A 22431-nucleotide genomic window follows, 5' to 3' on the forward strand; every position below is an offset into this window, starting at 1 on the left:
CCGATGGACCTGTTGTCCATCCACATCAACTCCTTTGGTCTGGTACTTTGTCGGCGATGCCGCCTCCTCTGGTACACTCTAAAGGGCGCACCACTGATGTCTGCATCAGACTAAATCAGTCTGCCTAAGCATAGTCAAGGGTGGTGTGTTGACTTATGGTATCGAATCAGATTGGGTACTTCCTGTAGACTAGTGTGAAACAAGGATATTAGAGAAAATATAGAAAAGAAAAGAGAAAGAAAGAAGAGAGATGAAAGGAGATTGGGACAGCTGGAGAGTCTACCCCTCCTCATGTTGTCACCTCATGTTTTATTGGGGCTTCTCTAAAAACTGGGGAAATTACAAGTTTGCCTCCTTAAGAACTAACACAAATACTACTCAATGGACCTAAACACTACCCAAATACATACAATAAAGCCCAAACAACCCAATTGACATAACTAACATTCCAAACAACCTTTTTTAACGTTCTAACACTCCCCCATTAAGTTGGAGCATAGATATTATACATGTCTAGCTTGGAGATAAGCTTTTCGAAGTGAGACTTCCCAAATGCTTTAGTGAATAAATCTACAATATGATTGTGGGATGAAATATACGGAGTGTAATTTTCTTTCTGAGATATCTTGTCCTGGATGAAATGACAGTTGACCTCTATATGCTTTGTTCTGTCATGGAACATTGGATTATCGGCAATATGTATAGTAACCAATGTTTCAAATATCGATGATATCGGCCGATATATCCCACAATATATCTTACATCCCACCTGTGTGAAACGAAACACACGAGTAGTGCCGATATATTCTACATGTTCGATCCAATGAGCATTTTCAATTTCCGCTCATTTTTTTTTAAAATTATGTTAAATTGGTGTCAAATGGTTATAAATCCACTGGTTTTGCATGAAAAATCATAGAGTTGGAACTTTGATTTCGATATCCACTGGTTCATGTTTTCCATTTTTTTCAAAACTTTCCTTCAACAAGCTATCAATTAAGAGTAATTTCAAAGTATTTAGGAGTATTTGATGAAATGATCATCTATACACTCTAATTTTGAAATTTGAGTGTAGGTGATTTGATTTGGGGAAAATTGGGGAAAATTCAAAATTTTCCCAATTTCTCCCAAATTGCTTGCAATGTTGCACTCCAAACACGAAATCAAGCATGTATGTGGGTTGATCTATTGATTTGTTAAGTCCTTGTCAATTTTCAGAAAATAAAAATCATTTTTAAGTAAAAATTAATAAAAATTTATTAAAATTTTTTTTTTTTTCAAAAATTTCCTTCAACCGACTGTCAATTGAGACTAATTTTGAGGTATTTAGGAGCGTTTGATGAAATGAATATAGTTGCATTAGTTAAGTCAGACATCACATAGCTTAGGACGCTATACAAATTAAACTTATTATGTGCAATTCTTTTTTGAGATGTTATGATTTAAAAGTGTGTATTAAGGTCTTTTTTAACAATCTATGAAGTTTCATTGAAAAATTCAACCACTTCCCAATGCTTCCTAATGTTTCCCAAAAAGTGTGATAAATTACCCGATACAAACGATATATCCTGTGCGATAACCGGTACATATCTGTATCCCAAGGATGCGATACATAATGCGATACCGATATTTCAAACACTGATAGTTACTTGATTGTTACAATGTAGAAGTATTGGAATCTAAACTACGAACCCCAATTCTTCAAGAAGAAATTTCAACTAGATAAGTTTACCAGTTGTCTATGCCATTGATCTAAATTTTACTTTAGCACTTGACCTAGCAACCACATTTTGCTTCTAACATTTTCAATTAACCACATTGCCACTCAAGAAGGTGCAGTAACCTATAGTCGACCACCTATCATATCTTGACCTTGCAAAATCTACATCTAAATAATTAGCTATCTGAAGATGACCATAAGACTTGTACAAGATACCTTTCTCAAGTACACACTTTTAAGTCCCCAAGGATTCCCATAACTGTAGCTAAATGTGGAGCTCTGGGACTTTACATCAATTGACTTACCACGCTGATAAAAATGCAATGTTAGGTCTGGTGATAGTCAAGTAGATGAGCTTGTCAATGAGTCTTCTATACATGTCAAGATCTACAAATTACTCTCCTTCTTAATGTTCAAGTTTGAGATGACGGTCCATTAGTGTATCTGTAGGTTTAACACCTTGCATACCTCTCTTCCAGTAAGTCACAAACACATTTCCTTTGACGTATTTTTATTCCTGTCCAGCTCTAGATCTCACCACTTCAGTGCTTGGAAAGTATTGAAGAAGACTAAGGTCTTTGATTTGGAACCAAGATTGAAGATACAACTTTAGCTTCTCAATAGGCTTCAAGACATAACCTATCATTATAATGTCATCCATACACAACAAGTACAATATAACCAGATGTATAATGCTTCGAGAAAACTGAATGATGTACTTCCACAAATGTGCAGGTAATCCTAGAATACAGGATATTATCCTTACCGTAAGAGGAATGGAGATCGAAAGAAATAGTAGGGTTGCAGGTAAAAGAATGGAAGTATTCACAAAGGCACATTTAGAGAAGCCATAGAGGTCCTTTGCTGTGGTAAAAACCTTTGGTTTTTGCTTCATCCATGTTGCAATATAGATGGTCAAGCACAAACAGAGTAAGAACTAGTTGTCGTCCTTAGCTAGCGCATCGGCCAAATGAACGTATTCTTTCGTGATTTGTACGGTATTCATGCAGAGTAGATTATGACAGATTTACATTAATAAGAACACTGTATGTTCCTGATCATGAACTTTAGTGCAATTCTTGCGCTGAAGAAGCAAGAAGTTGGAATAAGTTTTTCCATTTTTGTCTAGAAGGTGGAAGTAGTGATCATCATTTTCAGCAAAACCTAGGAAGACTGCTTCGCCAAAAGGAAGAAGATGAGTGAAAGTACAAACATCAATGATTGTTGGAGTCATGGGACTACATCCAAAATGGAAGGTGTTGGTCGATGGGCTCCAAAATGTTGAAGTAGCAGTAAGGAGGGATGTGTATGATGGATATTCAAAAAGAGAGCCTGATGTATTCATAGATGCTAGCTGTCTCTATGTATCATCGTGTTGTTTGGATATACGATTATACCATTCTACCCATCCTTTCATTGGTCTCGGCCAGGATCTTGGAGCTTTGAAGGCATTCGCAGGGTCTGGAAGGTTGGATCGCAGTAATAACTTTTCACATGGACAGCCTGGGAAGAACTGGTCTATTGTCAGAATTTCTTAGTGAGTGACTTCGGGGTGAAAAGCTAGTCCAAGTGAGAGAAATGATCTTTGATCGACAAGAACGTTGAAGATGATGATCTTTAGAGAGAAATTGTTAAGTTCCCTTGTGAAATCTTCCTAATGGAAGGTCGGAAGAATAGAAGATGAAGAAGCAACCATGGCGGTGATAGAAATTTTAGAAGAAGAAGAGAGATAAGAGAGCGAGAGGCATAAAAAAAATAAAAAATGATTTGAAAATGCGTATATATCGGTCAAGAACGTGCGCATTAATGAAAGGATAATTGACTCATCGTAGGATTCAATTGTGTGCTATGTGTTGCAATAATAGCCGTGGGAAAAGCAAAACCATCATTCAAGTTTTTTGTCTCGGCCAAGCATAATCAATAGGGAGTTGACACGTGGAAGCATAGGCTGATCGCATTTTTTGCATTGAGCAAAGCATCACTGTCACTTTAACCTTTTTGCCCAAAGGCAAAGTGACATGAGGGGTAATGTTTTACCCTATTTTTTTACTGTTGCTAAAAAGAACCAATTAGGAAAAGACACGTGTCATTGTATGAGAAGTATAGAGCACGCTTAAGGTCTTCGAAGATACTTCGAGTGTGTGTTGCGGAAACAACAACTGGCACTGGTTGGGTAGTACACGTCATCCGAAGGTGGAGCGTGGCCAAGCAATGAAAGATGGAATGTGGTCGAGAGAAAAGCGGTGCTGAAGTAGTTACCAGGACAGGTGTCCAAGAAGAGTCTGGAAGGCTGGAGTGGTGCTGCAGCAATTGTTGTAACCATTGAATGTGGGAAGAAGCATCTAGATAGCCATCTCAGAAGAAGTCTATAAATAGCAAAAGAATTTAATGAAGCAAAGTGTCTCATACCAACCCAATCAAACAAATCAAACAATTAATTATCCTTAATGCTTCTTAACATAATCATTCTTTAACATTCCTTAGTGTAACCAATAGCTTAATCCTACATTAGGAGTAGCAGTAATCTAGTAGCTATAATTCTTAGTTGTAATCCAAGTCTACACTCATAAACTGGATGATTTCCATTGAAATACAAGTAGTTCTTCTTCCAGAGGGGTGCTTTGTAGTTACTCCTTGTAGTCAACTGTAAGTGTTTCCCTTTTGTTTGCTTTTGTATTTGAAAGTCCTTTCGTACAGAAGGCAAGGTGCAACCCATTTTCAAAGGATGAACCCCTACCCTCCAATAATCGCTAGATCATTTTAAACTACATCTTGTGAATGGTTGAATAGGTGACCAGTCTCCTCAAATCTCAGTCATATGCTATCAATTTTGACGTATCTGCCTATCTTGGCACTTGGGGTCAAAGTTGTTCGGTTGGAATCGAGTTGCACAGTTGGTTCTAGCACGCCTGCGCACATCACACGTGACCGAATTCTAAAACCGAGAGGCAACAAAAGCCTCTTCTCGGCAGATACTCCCCACGAGCTTCTCCTGCCCTACTCAAATACACACCTTGTCTGAGAATATAAAGATCTTCCTGCTTACCTGTATTCTATCATATCGGATCTTCTCACAGTTTAGCATTCAGGCATCAATCGCCACCGCCAAGCCCACACAAGCACCCACTTCTTGTATTACTTCTTCAATCCAGAGTTCGAGAGGGAGGTCCCAGATCCACTCCTCCCATCATTGGACCCTTTATATTGTACCATCTCTGTGCCCATTACATTAGGTAAGGAAACTATCCACCTCCTATTGGGAGTAGAAGGAGATATATATATTGCATCCTCCGTTAGCTTTTTCACAATCATGTCCTCGAAATCTTCCCCACAATTCTCGCTCATCCAACTTACAATCTCTTTCTCAGAAGCACCCAACCTAATCATCACCACACAACAAAATTCAAAAGATTTGAGGGACTTGTCTAACATGTTTTCTTTAATACATACCATTGGGATATTAACATATTACGAAGTGCATCAGTAAGAACCAACCTCAAATATTACGAATAAATGGTTCAACTTAACATATCCATTGGGATGGGTCATGGAAAGAGGCTTCAACCATATGACGAGTTTAGATCACTAACAGCAGTACGAATCATATGGTGCAATTGGATGGGTAAATGGGCTGAATCATATAAGAAGTTCAAATCCACTAAATGGCTCAACACATGAAAGGTTTTGATCCATTGAAGTGGCCCAAGAATGTCAAAGGTTGGGATCAGTAGAGATGGGCCAAATCATATGAACAGTTTGAATCATTTGTAAAGTTGAAGAGAGTCCTACAGAATTTTAGGCATGGATCAACTTAGTAGATCCATTGCCAAGGGATCATCAAAAGCAACTTCAATGCGGATGTTGTCAGGAGGCAGGTAAAGTAATTTGTAATTGTTGCACATTTTCTTTACATTACCATGGTAATTGGTGAAAAAAAAAAAATAGGCCCTTAAGTGTGCAGAAATCAGCATTCTTAGTTCTTAGTCTAAGTGTCTAACTATGCATGTCAAAGAATGCCAAAAGAACACCAATGCATAACTTCTATGGCAAAGTGAGTGAATCATATTGATGGAAGCAGCAACTGAAATTATGACAATCGAATAAACATACCATGCTTATAGAAATATCCCCCTTAGATACTAAGGGACCAACTATAAATTCTAGAGCTGCTAGATCACGGATACTAGATTCTGTAGCAAGGTTCAATATATTTGTAGCAGTTTCTGTAGGGTTTCTCCTCAAATAAATTCTGATGAATGCATCCTCAACAGCTGCATAGATAGAATTGTCCTAGGAAAATACCTAAAGAAATCCAATGCAAACAGACCATGCTTGTAGAAATATCCCCCTTAGATACTAAGGAATAAACATACCATGCTTGTAGAAATATCCCCCTTAGATACCAAGGAACCAACTATAAATTCTAGAGATGCTAGATCACCAATACTAGATTCTATAGCAAGGTTCAATATATTTGCAGCAGTTTCTGTAGGGTTTCTCCTCAAATAAATTCTGATGAATGCATCCTCAACAGCTGCATAGATAGATTTGTCCTAGGAAAATACCTACAGAAATCCAATGTAAACACACCCCTTAAATGCTTGCCAAGATTCCTTTGGAAGTCAATAAGAATTGTAACAGAAATCAAAGAGGATGCTTACAAGTGGCAATATTTGGAGACGGGCCTCAGAGTCATCAATTTCGAACTGTCTGCACCTCATCAACAAAAGAATTGTGTTCTCAACATCAGTGACAGAAGATGAAGCCAACAGTTGGACCAGAGTCGGCATTATGAAGGATATGCACTTTGAGAACCTCAAACCTGTCTCAAGTGATGCAACCAAGGCCCTGGTCTGCTCCAGGTTCCCAAAATCCAGCCTGGAAGAACCCTTGTTGACCCCATCCTCCACACTAGGCAAACAACTATCAGTAACACTGTCTTGCTGCTCTGACTTGACTTCAGCCTGATAAACCTTCCCATTTGCTTCACACATCTCATTGTCTGAAGGTATCCTGTCCAAAACGCTCTCAGAAAGTGCATTGGGTTCCATCTCTTTCAGTTTCTCCTTCTATTTCTCCAATGGCGCTTCAAATGATGCAATGCGAAGTTGTGGACCAAACGGGTTATGCTGCAATATCGTGATGAGTAGATTCAATGCCATTTTCCTCACGAAAGCACTCTTATCCTCCAATCTCCCAGAAGCAACCTCGTTCCACAGACCAATTGCAACAGCATGTTATTCGCATAGTTCCACCCACACCTGAAGAACCTTACTCGTTGAATAGGCTGAAACATCCCGACACTGCTCGAGCAAGATGTCCAGCATAGCTTGCTTGCTGCGCACATCATCATCTTCTCGCCATCATTGCCATTATACATAGGAGAGAGATCGAGGGTTTCATAGGGCGAGAGGAGACCAGTGAGAGAGGTAGGGAGGAGGGGGGTAGGGTTTTTCTTGGGGAAGAGAAGGCGAGGCAGAGGCGAGAGAATGCCGTTGATAGGAGGTAAAAGATAAATTTGAATGGTGGGAACGAGCTGAGAGAGAGAGGGAAGCCGTGGGCTGAGAGAGAGACGAGACGAACGTTGCGAGAGAAGTCGAACGGGAGAGAGAGATTTGATTTTTTCTTAGGTATCAAGTTTCCGAATAGAGAGCCGTTGGAAATGGATTTTGAGATTCTTTCTTGCTCATTAAGCAAGAGTAGGTGGGCCACTGTGATTTTTGTGAGAAATCCTCCTCGTCCATCCCCTTTTTCAAGGAAGTGGATTCACTTGTCTACCGCACACAGTGATATGGCTCTGTGGGTATGTGTCGTGCGAAGACGGCCGTTGCTACTCCTCGAGCTCCGAGTTGTCAAGACGATTCAAAGGAGATCAAGGTTACAAGGCTCGAAAATGATGTATTTATTATATCCACACCATTCATCCATTTTGTGAGATCATTATTGAGAATGATACAAAAAATGATTCATATCCAAACCTTAAGTGGACCACACTAGAAATAGCAGTGGGACAATGATTCTCACCGTTAAAATATTCGTAGCCCACCGTTTGTTTATTTTCCATCCAATCTATTCATAAGGTCACATAGGCCTTGATGAAGAGTAAAAACAAATATCATATCGATCTAAAACTTCTATGACGCCCAAAAGGGTTTCAACGGTAGACGTTCAATCCCCATAGCTTTTTGCAGTATGGTCTGTTTGATCTTTGGATCTGTCTTATTTTTCAGATCAAGTCGTAGAACGATCTCGCCAGATGAAAGGACGGTTGGGATATAACACATACCTCGTGATGGGACCCACATAACTTGGTGACGTCAATACACGACATATTGGTGTGCGGTACACCAGCCAATCCACTTCCCGGATACGGATTGCGTACTTATAGCATGAGTAGCAAGGTGGATACTGACAGCACTTTGTGAGCCCCATCACGATGTATGTATATTATCGACGCCTTCCATCCAATTTTTTTCCGGACTATGTTATGGCATGGAGCAAAAAATGAGCATATAAAAATCTCATACGAACCACACCATAGAAAAGAGTGGTGCTTGAACACTCACCATTAAAAAATTAATGGTATGTAAAAAATGTATGGTTAAGAATAAAACAGTAAGTACTGATCAAGCAAACCAAACCATCCAATTAATGGTACTTATCAAATGTATGGTTAAGAATAAAACAGTGAGTGGCCCTAGTTCCAACTGAAAAAATCAGATGGTTCCAATATCTGCTTACTTTTACTTTTGGGTTATGCTCCATCCATAATTCAGTCAAAGATTTGGGAGGTTTCAATATATGGCAACGAGGTTCAAAAAGTTTATGGTAAATGGAAGAGCCCTTATGGATTTCGTAATGTAAATCTAGGCAAAAGTAAGACCAAGAGAACCAGTCATTTAAAAAGAAGAAAAAAAAAAAAACAACAAAACAAATAAAGACACCATCACTTGTCAGTTTTCTTTACCAATTTTGTGCAATCGTGTGCTTCAGTAGATAAGCTAGGATCTAGCCCATGATCTTAAGGTTGAGACACAGTGATAATCCAATCAAGTTACAAGTGTTATCATAGTCTTGGTAAGAAGTGTTTCAGAATACAAAGAAAGAAATATCTATTATAAGAGGCATCACTATAAAAATTGAAACCTGCTCAATCTTGATAAACTTTTCTCCACGCCCACGATCAAGGATTTTACATACTATATAAAACTTAGACAATCTTTCAGCCTGCAACAAGGAAGTAGCTTGAGGCATGGCGAATAGGCAAAAATTTTCAACTTAAATCAGCATGTAGTGAGTGACAAAGGGCATATGGACAAATTGGATGAGGAGAACAACTACCTGCTGCCCTGATATCCGGTATATCTCAAGGGCTTTGATAGCGTAATGCCATTGCATCCCCAAGTATTTCCATAGAAAAAAATAATAATAATAAAGAACCAACATCATCAATTGCCTACATCCCCGTTAAGCAAAAGTTTCCTTACAATTTATATCATGATCGCTTATTTTCGATGAAGGCTTACTTTTCTGAAACTAATCAACATATAAACAAGTTAGAAGAGTCATCCATGCAAAATACACTGCAAATGAAGGAGAGAAAAATAAAATCGCCTACGTTATTTTAGAGTAGATCATCCTTTAGTATTCTTCCTATCAATTTATTTCTTAATCATTAAAATTTTCCTAGTTTTTTATTCTGGCGCGGAATCCTTTTGAATACGATGCATAAAATTTGTCTATTTTAAATGATGCCAAAGTATGTTCAGCTAAAAAAAAAAAAAACACAGTTTGTTATGAGTGACTTCCTAATCCAACTAGTGTCCTTATCCAAGCCTAACTTCATCTTCAGGTAAGAGTCTGACTGACGGTTATCACTTTGATTCCATGGCTAATCAACCCTTGTCTAAAGTGGTGTGTGATTTTGCCTATTGAAGATAGTCCAATAAAAAGTAAGTCGTGTGCACATTCATGGGACCTTACCCCATCTTCTAGGACAAACTAAAACTTGAAAATGATCACGGGAAGGAGTGAAGTGATAGGAGGCAAGGCAGGATTTCTAATTCAAATAGGGCATGTAGATGGACTTTTTGGTGCAGCAAACAACTTATATGCAATCAGAGTCAGTCAACCAACACCAGATGATAAGCCCCTTCGGGGGGTCGGGCTAGTCTGGCACCTAATAGATCCACTTTGAAGAAAAAAGAGATCTATAAATTGAAGTTCTGGCCGAACGCTTTGACTGGAAACACCTTGTCATTCATGTAATTCTGTTGATCTAAGAGTAGCTCCAAAGCTTCGGGAGTCACCATAGGGGCCATACAATAATAATTAAATGGATCACTAAAAGATGGCTCAATCATATGAATGGTATGGATCAACTTAGGGCCTGTTTGTTAACGCTGAATTTTTGCACTTAACGCAGAATTGGGAAAATGTTCCGTGTTTAGTGGTGTTTGTTAATGCATCGATAACGTGAAAGAAGGAAAGCGCTAAGTGGTTTTTCACTGAATTCTTTCCGTGAAAGGAGTCTGGCTTAATGGTGAATGTGGAATACGCTCAATGAATTTTTCATTAAACAAAAATTTTTGCTTCCAAAATTACCCCTTTTCAAGTTACTACGGCAATTTTTTCTCTTTAAATTGTTTGCTCAACACAAAATCAACTTTTAACCTGTGAAACTTCTTTATGCCCCACCATGATGTATGTGTTTCATCCATTTTTAAAGATCATTTTAGGGCTTGATAACAAAAATGAGAGGAATATAAAGCTGAGGGATCTACAAAATTTAAGGTTTTGATCCATTGAAATGGCCCAAGCATGTCAAAGGTTTGGATCATTAGAAATGGGCCAAATCATATGAACAGTTTGGATCATTTGTAAAGCTAAAGAGGGATCTACAAAATATAAGGCATGGATAAACTTAGCATATCCATTGCCATGGATCATAAAAGCAGCTTCAATCAGATGATGAGTTTGGATCATTTAAACCAGCTTCAATCATATGATGAGTTTGGATCATGAAATGCTGCTTCAATCTTATGATGAGTTTGGATCGCCGAATGACCTGAAGCATATGAACAATTTAGATCCACTAAATGGCCCAAGCATGTCAATGTTTTTTATTCATTGAAATGGACCATGTCAAAGGTATGGAACACTAGAAATGGGCCAGATCACATGAGTTTAGATCATTGTAAAAAGAAACATGATTGTTTGAATTGTGCGTAGAGTTGAAGAGGGTCCTACAAAATTAATAATGTGGATCACTGAGAACCAACAACAAATATTATGAATAGATGGATCAACTTAACATATCCATTGGGAAGGGTCATGGAAAGAGGCTTTCAATCATATGATGAGTTTAGATCATTGACAGCAACACTAATCATATGATGAATTTGGATCACAAAATGGGCCGAATCATATAAGAAGTTCAAATCCGTTGAAATGGCCCAAGCATGTCAAAGGTTTTGATCCATTGAAATGGCCCAAGCATGTCAAAGGTTTGGATCACTAGAAATGGGCCAAATCATATGAACAGTTTGGATCATTTGTAAAGTTGAAGAGGACCCTACAAAATTTAGCGCATGGATCAACGTAGCATATCCATTGCCATGTATCATTAAAAGCAACTTTAATCATATGATAAGTTTGGATCATAAAAAGGAGCTTTAATCATATGATGAGTTTGGATCGCCGAATGAGCTGAATCATATGAACAATTTATATCCATTAAATGGCCCAAGCATGTCAATGTTTTTTATTCATCATAATGGCCCATGTCAAAGGTTTGGATCACTAGAAATGGGCCTAATCATATGAATTTGGATCATTCTAAAAGGAAACATGATTGTTTGAATTGTGTGTAGAGCTGAAGAGGGTCCTACAAAATTAACAATGTGGATCACTGAGAACCAACATCAAATATTACGAATAGATGGATCTAACTTAAGATATCCCTTGGGATGGGTCATGGAAAGAGGCTTCAATCATATGATTAGTTTAAATCACTAATAGCAACACTAGTCATATGATGCATTTGGATCGCTGAATGGCCCGAATGGGCCAAATCATATAAGAAGTTCAAATCCATTAAAATGGCCCAAACACGTTAAAGGTTTTGTTCCATTGAAATGGCCCAAGCATTTCAAAGGTTTTGATCACTAGAAATGGGCCAAATCATATGAATTTGAATCGTTGTAAAAAGAAACATGATTGTTTGAATTGTGCGTAGAGCTGAAGATGGTCATACAAAATTCACAATGTGGAACACTGAGAACCAACATAAAATATAACGAATAGATGGATTTAACTTAACATATCCATTGGGAAGGGTCCTGGAAAGAGGCTTCAATCATATGATTAGTTCAGATCAGTAATAGCGGCACTAATCATATGATGCATTTGGATCGCTGAATGAGATGAATCACATAAGAAGTTCAAATCCGTTGAAATGGCCCAAGCACGTCAAAGGTTTTGATCCATTGAAATGGCCCAAGCATGTCAAAGGTTTAGATCACTAGAAATGGGCCAAATCAGATGAACAGTTTGGATCATTTGTAAAACAGAAGAGGGTCCTACAAAATTCAGGGCATGGATCAACTTAAAATATCCCTTGCCATGTCAAAGGTTTGGATCATTTGTAAAGCTAAAGAAGGATTTACAAAATTTAAGGCATGGATAAAAATTGCATATCCATTGCCATGGATCATGAAAAGCAGCTTCAATCATATGAGGAGTTAGGATCATGAAAAGCAGCTTCAATCATATGATGAGTTTGGATTGCCGAATGAGCCAAATCATATGAACAATTTGGATCCACTTAATGGCATAAGCATGTCAATGTTTTTTATCCATCGAAATGGCCCATGTCAAAGGTTTGGATCACTAGAAATGGGCCAAATCATATGAATTTGGATCGTTGTAAAAAGAAACATGATTTTTTGAATTGTGTATAGAACTAAAGAGGGTCCTACAAAATTAACGATGTGGATCATTGAGAACCAACCTCAAATATTATGAATAGATGGATCAACTTAACATATCCATCGGGATGGGTCATGAAAAGAGGCTTCAATCATATGATGAGTTTAAATCACTAACAGCAACACTAATCATATGATGCATTTGGATAACTGAATGGGCTGAATCATATAAGAAGTACAAATCCGCTGAAATGGCCCAAACACGTCAAAGGTTTTGATCCATTGAAATGGCCCAAGCATGTCAAAGGTTTGGATCACAAGAAATGGGCCAAATCATATGAAGAGTTTAGATCATTGAAAAAGAAACCCAACCATATCAAGAATTTAGCTTACTAAATACGGTTTAAACGTTTGAAACAGTTTGAATTTAATAAAATGAGCCCACACATCGACGATTTCAAATTAGAGCAAATTATAAAAATAAATTAGATCACTAGAAATGGTCCTCCTAATACTTTATGTTTAAGACAACAAGAAATAAACCATTGTAGCCAACTCATGTACCAAAGTCTCTAAAAAGAGAAAAGTCACCATTGTACCTCCCAAGGGCCAAATCAATTCAACTAACTAGATTAATGAATATGGGCCTGAACATATTGATGGTTTGGCATAAAAAATTGAAATGCTATATTCCTCCAACCCAAAGGGGTATGGGTCATTCAAAACAAGCCACATATATGAACAGCTAGGATCACTTAAAATGGCCCGGGCACATCAATGGCTTTTGTCACTAAAAGTGAAAATGAGCCCAACAATTAGTTGGGATAAGTATTAAATGATGATGATGGTTCATATTATTGGAAACGCACCAAATCTATGAGTGGTTCATATTATTGGAAACAAACTCTACCTATTAATAATTTGAATCACTAAATATTGATCAATCATGTAACCAGTTTGGATTATTGAAAATGAGCATAATTCTGGGACGAGATACCTCCTCTCTTAACATTTTTCTATGCTCGTGCAATCCCATGAGTATATAGCATTAAGTGATAAGATAGGTAAATGAAGGTCTGATTATATCAAACCGATCTAGATCCAATCAACTGAAGGGTTTAGATCACTAAAAACAACCCCAAAATATTAAGTGTTGTATTAATAAATAGAGGCCTAAGTATCAAAAGATTAACTTAATGAATTGGTGAAAAGATGCATAAGTATACCTACTGGTTTAGATCACTAAAAAAGGGCTCAACTAATGAAGGGTTTACATCACCGAAACAACTCTAATCATATGAAGGGTATGGATCACATAAAACAAGACTAAGCATATGAACGGTTGAGATCACTTGAAATGATTCAAGCACATCAAAGGTTTCTGTCACTAAAAATGAGCATAATCATTAGCAAAATTTGAATCATTAATAACTTTTGGTTCATGCGACATTCACTGATTGATTCGTTAAGTGTATGCCTTAATACGAATGGTGTGGATCACCAAAATAGCTTGAATTATAAAATGGACCAACTATAGCTGACTCTTGAACCAAAGTCTCTGAAAATGGAAAATTCATCAGTGTACATCCCCCAAGAGTCAAATCACCTCAACCAACTAAATTGGATCCAATAAGATGAAGGATTGACGAAATCAGGCCCGATCATTTAAATTGTTTGTAAAGTTAAAGAGGGCTCTACAACATTAACGGTATGGATCACTGAGAACTGATCTTTATAATATGTATAATATATTAATATAGATCAACTTAACATATCTATTGGCATGGGTCATTGAAAATAGCCTCAATCATATGATGAGTTTGGATCAATAAAGAAGCGAAAATAAGATAAAGGACCGAATCACCTCAATTAACTAAACTAGAAGCAATAATGAAGGATCAGCAAAAATAGGCCCGATCATTAAAATTGTTTGTAAAGTTAAAGAGGGCTCTACAAAATTAGTAATGTCGATCACTGAGAATTGATCTCAATAATATGAATAATATAGATTAACTTAACATATCCATCGACATCGGTCATTGAAAGTAGCCTTAATCATATGATGAGTTTGGATCACTTACAAAGCACAACTCAAGCATTTGGATCACCAAATGACCAAATCATATGAACGGTTTAGATCCACTGAAATGGCCCAATCATGTCAAAGGTTTCTATCCATTGAAATGATCCTAATCAATATGTAATTATTGTAAAAATTTCGAATCCAAACAGCAACATCAGTGTATTTTGGTGGCGATTTGACATTCAGGAAATGTAAAAATGCCATCATTTCACTTTACCACAGCAATCAGTGGTCAAATGCAGATGTTGTCAGGAGACAGGTAAAGCGATTTGTAATTATTGCACATTTTCTTTACATTACCAAGGTAATTGGTGAAAAAAATAGGCCCCAAAGTGTGCAAAAATCAGCACTCTTAGTTCTTAGTCTAAGTGTCTAACTATGCATGTTAAAGAATGCCAAAAGAACACCAATGCATAACTTCTATAGCAAAGTGAGTGAATCATATTGATGGAAGCAGCACCTGAAATTATGACAATCAAATAAACATACCGTGCTTGTACAAATATTCCCCTTAGATACCAAGGAACCAACTATAAATTATAGAGCTGCTAGATCGGCGATGCTAGATTCTATAGCAATGCTCGATAGATTTGCAGTAGTTTCTGTAGGGTTTCTCGTCAAATAAATTGTGATGAATGCATCCTCAACAGCTGCACGGATAGGCTTGTCCTGTGAAAATGCCTATAGAAATCCAATGCAAACACACCCTTAAATGCTTGCCAAGATTGCTTTGGAAGTCTAGAAGAATTGTAACACAAATCAAAGAGGATGCTTACAAGTGGCAACATTTTTCGGAGAGAGGCCTCAGAGTCATCAATTTGGAACTGTCTGCACCTCATCAATCATTAGCAAAAGAATCATGTTCTCAACATCAGTGGCAGAAGATGAAGATAGCAGTTGGACCAGAGTCGGCATTGTGGAGGATATGCACTTTGAGAACCTCAAACATGTCTCAAGTGATGCAGCCAAGGCCCTGGTCTGCTCCAGGTTCCCAAAATCCAACGTGGAAGAATCCTTACTGACCCCATCTTCTACACCAGGCAAATGACTGTCAGTAACACTGTCTTGCTGCTCTGACTTCAGCCTAATAAACCTTTCCATCTGCTTCACATGTCTCATTGTCTGAAGGTATCCCGTCTAAAAATGCTCTCAGAAGGTGCATTGGATGCCATCTCTTTCAGTTTCTCCTTGTATTTCTCCAAGGGCGCTTCAAATGATTCAATGCAAAGTTGTGGACCAAACGGGTTATGCTGCAACATGTGATGATTAGATTCAATGCCGTATTCCTCACAAATGCGCTCTTATCCTCCAATCTCCCAGAAGCAACCTCGTTCCACAGACCAATTAAAACAGCATGTTCTTCGCATAGTTCTGCCCACACCTGAAGAACCTTACTCCTCGAATAGGCTGAAACATCCCGACACCGCTCGAGCAAGATGTCCAGCATAGCTTGCTTGTTGTGCAATCAGAAGGACCTGGTACTCGAATCACCATCTACATCCTTAAATGCCTTTGAAACCAAATTCCCCAAAACCCCAAGAATAGATGGAGAATACAGATGGAGAGATGACCTGGTGGAGAATACAGACGGAGAATCGATTTCCCAAAGGCCAATCAATAGATCAAATCAAAAGAATAGAGACAAAATACATCTATCTGCCCTAGAAATCCCTGAATCGCACATCAAAGAATAGGAGATTAAAGGACATTCAACCCGAGAGAGAGAGATGACCTGGTGGTTGTTGCCGGGGTTTGGCTGCCATAAAAATGTAGACAAACAAACCAGATCATATCATCATCTTCTCACCATCATCGCCATTATAGATAAGAGAGAGATCGAGGGTTTCATGGGGCGAGAGGAGACCGGTGAGAGAGGGAGGAGGGGGGTTGGGTCAGCAACATGAGTTGAAACAAAATCGAATTTGTGGATTAGTTGCATTGCATCATTTGGGGAGAAGGAAGAGATGGAAATTGGGGATTCGATAGAGAGGAGGATGATGTCATCACAACCGTCGAATTCGAGGTCGTGGAGGTTAGATGGGAAGGTGAGAGGTGGGCCATCGACCGATATCGATTGAGAGAGAGCTCTGAAACCCTAAAAAAGCAGAGAGAGAGAGAGAGAGAGAGAGGAGGAGGAAGAGGAGGAGGAGGAGGAGGAGGAGAGACGCTTCTTGGGACCGAGTCGAGAGAACGAAAAAAGGTGGAATGTAATCGGGGGAGAGACGACCGTTACAGGCCTATTTCTTGCGTATTAAGTAAGATTACTTAATAACCAAGATTAAGTGGGCAACCGTGGTTTCTGAAATCATATTGCGTACTGAGTTACTCAGCACGCTCTTATCGTACTGAGTAAAATCAGTTGGGCCCACCCTGAATGTATATAGTCTACCCACACCATCCATCCATTTTTCCAAATAATTTAAGGGGTTGATCCCAAATTTGAAGCATATCCAAAGATTAACCAGATCATACCATAGGAAACATTGAGAATAACGATTTCCACCGTTGAAACCTTGTTGGGCCCCATAGTGATGTTTATTTGTCATCCGATCTGTTCATAAGATCATACAAACATGGATGAATGGAAAACATAAAAATAAGCTTGATCCAAAACTTATGTGGCCCCAAGAATTTTTCAACGGTAAATACTCAATTCACATTGCTTCTTGTTGTGTGATCCATTTGAGTGTTCGATATGCTTAATTGTTGGGCTCAAGTCCTAAAATTATCTGATAAAATGGATGGACGGAGTGGATCAAATACATAAATCATGATCTACCTCATATAGTTTACTCGGTACGCTATGCGTGCTGTGTTACTCAGTACACAATCCGCTTCCGTGATTTTTGTGAGAAATCCTTCGGACGGAAAACGGATTGGCTACTCCCCCTGCCACCAGCCCGTGGCTGGTGGCCGGTGCTCTGTGGGCCCCACCATGATGTATCTGTTTCATCCATTCCGTTCATCCATTATTAAAGATAATTTTAAGGCTTTATCCCAAAAAGTATAGGGATATAAATCTCAGGTGTACTACACCACAGGAAAAAAATAGTGATTGGATATCCACCATTTAAATCATTGTAAGGCCAAATGTACTATTTATTTGACATCCAATCTGTTGATTAGGTCATACAGACCCAGATGAAGGGAAAAAATAAAGATCATCTTGATCCAAAACTTTTATGGCCCTCAAAAAGTTTTCAATGGTCGAAGCTCATTCAACACTGTTTTCGGCAATGTGGACCACTTAGAGCTTGGGATATACTTTATTTTTGGTTTAACAACATAAAATGATTTATAAAAATAGATGGACGACGTGAATGAAACACATACATCATTGTGGGGCCCACAGAGCACGACCACTAGCCATTGACTGGTGAGAGGGGAGTAGCCAAACCTTTTGCTTGAAGTTCCTGCGCAAAAATGTTGGGTGGGCCAACTGTCATGTCCATGAGAAATCTATCCGTTCATCCATTTTGTGAGCTCATTTTATGATATTAGAACAAAAATGAGGTGGTTTCAAACTAAAGTGGCCCGCAGAGAGGATACAGTGGGGATTCAGGGAAAATCATTGAAACATTCTTATGCCCATGAAAGCTTTGCTTCAGGCTAATTTTTTTTTTTATATTATTATTTCCACTTCATCCCAGTGATAATGACCTTATAAACTGTTTGGCTGGCATATAAACATCAAGGTGGAGCCCAGGAAGGTTTCAAGGGTATGTATTTCTTTCCCCAATTTTCCCTCTCTTGTGGCCCACTTGAGTTTTGGATCCACCTCATTTTTGCTCTTTTGTCCTGAAATGAGCTCGCCAAAAGGATAAAAGAGGTAGATTTCTAAAAAACATAGTGGTGAACCCCACCCAGCGTCCTTGTGCAGGAACTTCCTGCGGAAGGCCGTCCAAATCCTTCCCTTTTTCAAGGTGTGCTGCTTCTCGAAAATCCCAGCAAGGGTGGTCCCCACTCGTGTGACCCACCATAATGTATATGTTGAATCCACACCATCCATTTGTTTCTCTAGCTTATTTTAGATCATGGGCCTATAAATGGGGCTGGTCCAGATCTTAGGTGGACCACACCACAAAAAACAGTGAGGACATGATGCCCACCATTGAAACCTTCATGAGACCCACCTTGGTATTTATTTGCCATCGGACCTACCGACAAGTCTCGTAGACCTGGTGGAAGGGAGAACAAAAATGTCAAGTTGATCCAAAAACCTGTGGAGGCCACACGAGTGGGCCACACATGGAAGTGCCTTTGCACACTGTACAAGTGGGGGACCACCTCATTGGGCCCAACAGAAATGTCAATTGTTTGGGTCAGGCTTAATAGCCAGGCTGATTCAAAATTTTAAATGTGCCTAGCCTGGCCTTGGCCCATTCAGTCCTAATTGAAAATGGGCATATACCTTATAAAATCAAGGTATGGTACAATCATATGCATGGCCTAAGAGATTGTACAATAATGTATGGGATTTCAGTTTGTACAAAGTGGGGCCTATTGCTCCCCAATCTGAAGCGTTCATATTGTGGTGGACCTCCCTAGTGAGCGAGGTATGCAAAATTCCTAATTTTTTTTAATACGTGGGCCAACAAAGAAACGGGTTAAGAATGAGAATTTGAAACTTTGAATATTTGAGATCCTATTTCAATGATCTCAACTTTTTTATAAGATGGATCACCTTTTTAATGGAAAATATTTGAAAACCAATAACTCCTGTATTGAAATGTTTCAATATGTTGATTGTTTGACCTTTCCTTAGAAGATGGAACGCCTTCCAGGCATTGGAAGCTAGTCTTAAAAGCCTAACGGGCAGGGTTACAATTGCGATTGGTTGGGCTAGGTTAGGTATGGGATGTTGGGTCGGGTTGAGTTTAGTGGCATCCCCATACTTGACCCATTTAAGAAACTAATTGCAGTTTTATAGCAAGACCTGACCCATTAAAATTTAGGGCAAATTTAGGTCAGGTCAAAAATCAAAAGTAGTCGACGCATTAATTTAATGGGTCGGTACTAACCCTCTAATACAAATCTGACCCGTTTATCACATGAGTCAGGTAAGGTCGATGAGGATATCAATGGGTACCCAAACCGTTTATCACACGGGCCATGTTGAGGTCAGTAAGGATGTCAGTGGATACTCAAAGGACCCTTCCCATGAAGTTGATCCAATTTTAATGAGTTTAAGTTGAATAAATGACCCAATAAATCATCTTAAGTTTGGTCTAGACAATAGATTTATCTATACTTTTCTTCTTCTTCTTCTTTTTGGATTTTGGGTAAAATCAAGTCGGGTTATCTAGCCCAACCCATTAATAACCTATGTGGACACATAGGGTTCAACTCAAACTTGACTCATTTACTTAAATGGCCATTCTAGCCTGAACCCACCTCAAAAGTAGATTAGGTCAGTTAGCCTGCAAGTAGGCTTGACCTAGGCTAGGCTTATTAGTGGGTCCATATCATAGGCCCAAGCATAACTCATTTAGGTTGGGACTTAAATCCACATACCAATTTGGCCCGTTCATTGCATCATGTAAGTTATAATTCCTATAGGAAAAATAAGTAGCAAGCAAAGTTCAAAAGTAAAATGGTTTCCTTATCTTCATTAATTATTTCATAACTTGTTATCTTCCTGCTCTTGGATAGCGATGCTGGAAAAAAAAAAAAAAAAGAGTTAAGCATGAGATACCAACAACATATATTGGTAACGTGGCATGAAACTTCTTAGGCAATTGCAGGGCTATTTTTCTCTCTTTTTTTTTTTTAAACACGCACACACACCACCAGACACTCACGCCATAGTGGGATTTCACCACCTATGGGTACTCGAACCCTTGACCAGGTTTTGAAACTCCTAAGAGTCTACCACTGGATCAAGAGCAAGGACCCAGGCAATTGCAAGGCTTAATCTCTCAACAAGTGTGGTTTGCGATGCATACACGTGGAGCCCATGTTTGGGTGATCCAGAACATCAATCTGATGAACACCACCACAAATTCCAGATTGAGTAAGTAATTCTAATTATGGGTCATTTTCCTATACAAATTGCTATTTTTAATGACCCATGATCCATATAACCTTGACCTCCCTAATTGGAAGACCTTACCCTTCAATCAATGGCCTAGAAACTAGATAAGGGAAATCTACCAAATTCAATGAAAAATGGGCCAACAATCAAACAGTTATGCGGTATCAGATCAGTGGCCCGATCACTATGACTCCCATGTGTGCCTTGATCAATGGCCATACCAAAATAGAAATGCAGAAATAATACACATTTAGCTAAAAAAAGGCTGAAGACACATTATGTTAAAGCGTGCTACTTACATACCACTTCCCATATCGTTTTTACTTGCAGACACATTATGTTAATTTTTTGTTGTTTCTAGTCCTAGATCAATAGTTAAAAGAATTATGATTGACTTGTATATGTGTTGGGTTGAGTTTAGCCATTTTAGGTTACTGAGACTAAACTTATCTCATCAATAACAGGTTTGTTAAGTCCACGCCCACCTAGATGCAGGGTTCTTATGTCTTTTATTTACTTTGTGAAGGGGGAAGCTGGCAATAAATCCAAAGCTGCAGATATTTTCAATAGTGAGATGTTTGAATGGACACAGAGCTTGTTCTCCTGAACTTTGTTCTACACCCATGAAAACATGGGTATTATTATTTTCAGAGGAATGTAATGGTCCTTGATCTGAGACCATAAAATGTATAATATTTTCAAAGGAACTTTTGTATATGTCACATGTGGCCCACATCATATTGGGACCAAGATCTTGAGCCCATAGGTGGTTACAATGCCTTTAAAACTGAAAATAATAATGGGACCCATGACCTCACACAAGGGCCAAATATAGAACACCATGGGCCTTACTCAAGAGCGTAATACATATCACGATGGGCCTTTCACATGGGCCTAACATACATCACAATGGCTCCATAGCCTAGCCCTCAAACACACCATAATGGGCTTCGTACAATCATAATGGGCCGCGTCACATGGGGCTAATACGCATCACATGGGCTACATATACATCACAATGGGCCACGTCTATGGGCCTTTATACATCATAGTGGGCCTCAACCTACGGGCAGAATATACATCACAATCGGAATCCACAATCGGCCACGATGATTGGCCTTGATCGATAATCAGCCAATCGACCACAACAATCATAATCGGTAGTCGATAATCAGAATCGGCAAATCAGTCTCGTCAATTAGAATCGGTCAATAATCAGCCTCGTTGATTGGTCGAACATGGCCTATGGGAAGGTCACAATATGAACATTCAACCATCATCGCCCATCAAAGTGGACATTTAACCAACATTGCTCCCAAGTAGTGGCCCATGTAGAGTCAAACATAAGGTGGGCCCAAATATCTGACAGGTGGCCTCAAATAGTCATCACAGGTGGGCCTTACACATGCAGCCGTGGGCCTACGCATCACCGTGGGTCGATACATTGGGCCGCACCATTAGCCTAATATGCACATCACGGTGGGTGGCATCATTAGGCCGCATCAATGAGCCAGAAATACATCTCGATGGGCCTCATCACATGAGTAGGAATATTTCACAATGGCCTCACTAAATGGGTCGGAAACACATCTCAATGGGCCACGACGTATGGGCTGAGTATATATCACAATGGGCCACGACCCATGGGCCGCTACCCGTGGGCCTC

At 38.9% G+C, this 22431-nt stretch overlaps 1 long non-coding RNA gene across 1 annotated transcript; it reads right to left on the minus strand.

The window, feature by feature from the left end:
• Nucleotides 1–8630: 8630 nt before the first annotated feature.
• Nucleotides 8631–9497, minus strand: LOC131232709 (uncharacterized). The gene is made up of 2 exons (XR_009164917.1): nt 9062–9497; nt 8631–8947 (listed from the first exon to the last, which is right to left on the minus strand). It is a non-coding gene; the product is annotated as an uncharacterized LOC131232709 (long non-coding RNA).
• Between the last annotated feature and the right edge of the window lie 12934 nt (nt 9498–22431).

The sequence above is a fragment of the Magnolia sinica genome, chromosome 18 (assembly GCF_029962835.1).
Source record: "Magnolia sinica isolate HGM2019 chromosome 18, MsV1, whole genome shotgun sequence".
Taxonomy (NCBI): Eukaryota; Viridiplantae; Streptophyta; class Magnoliopsida; order Magnoliales; family Magnoliaceae; genus Magnolia; species Magnolia sinica.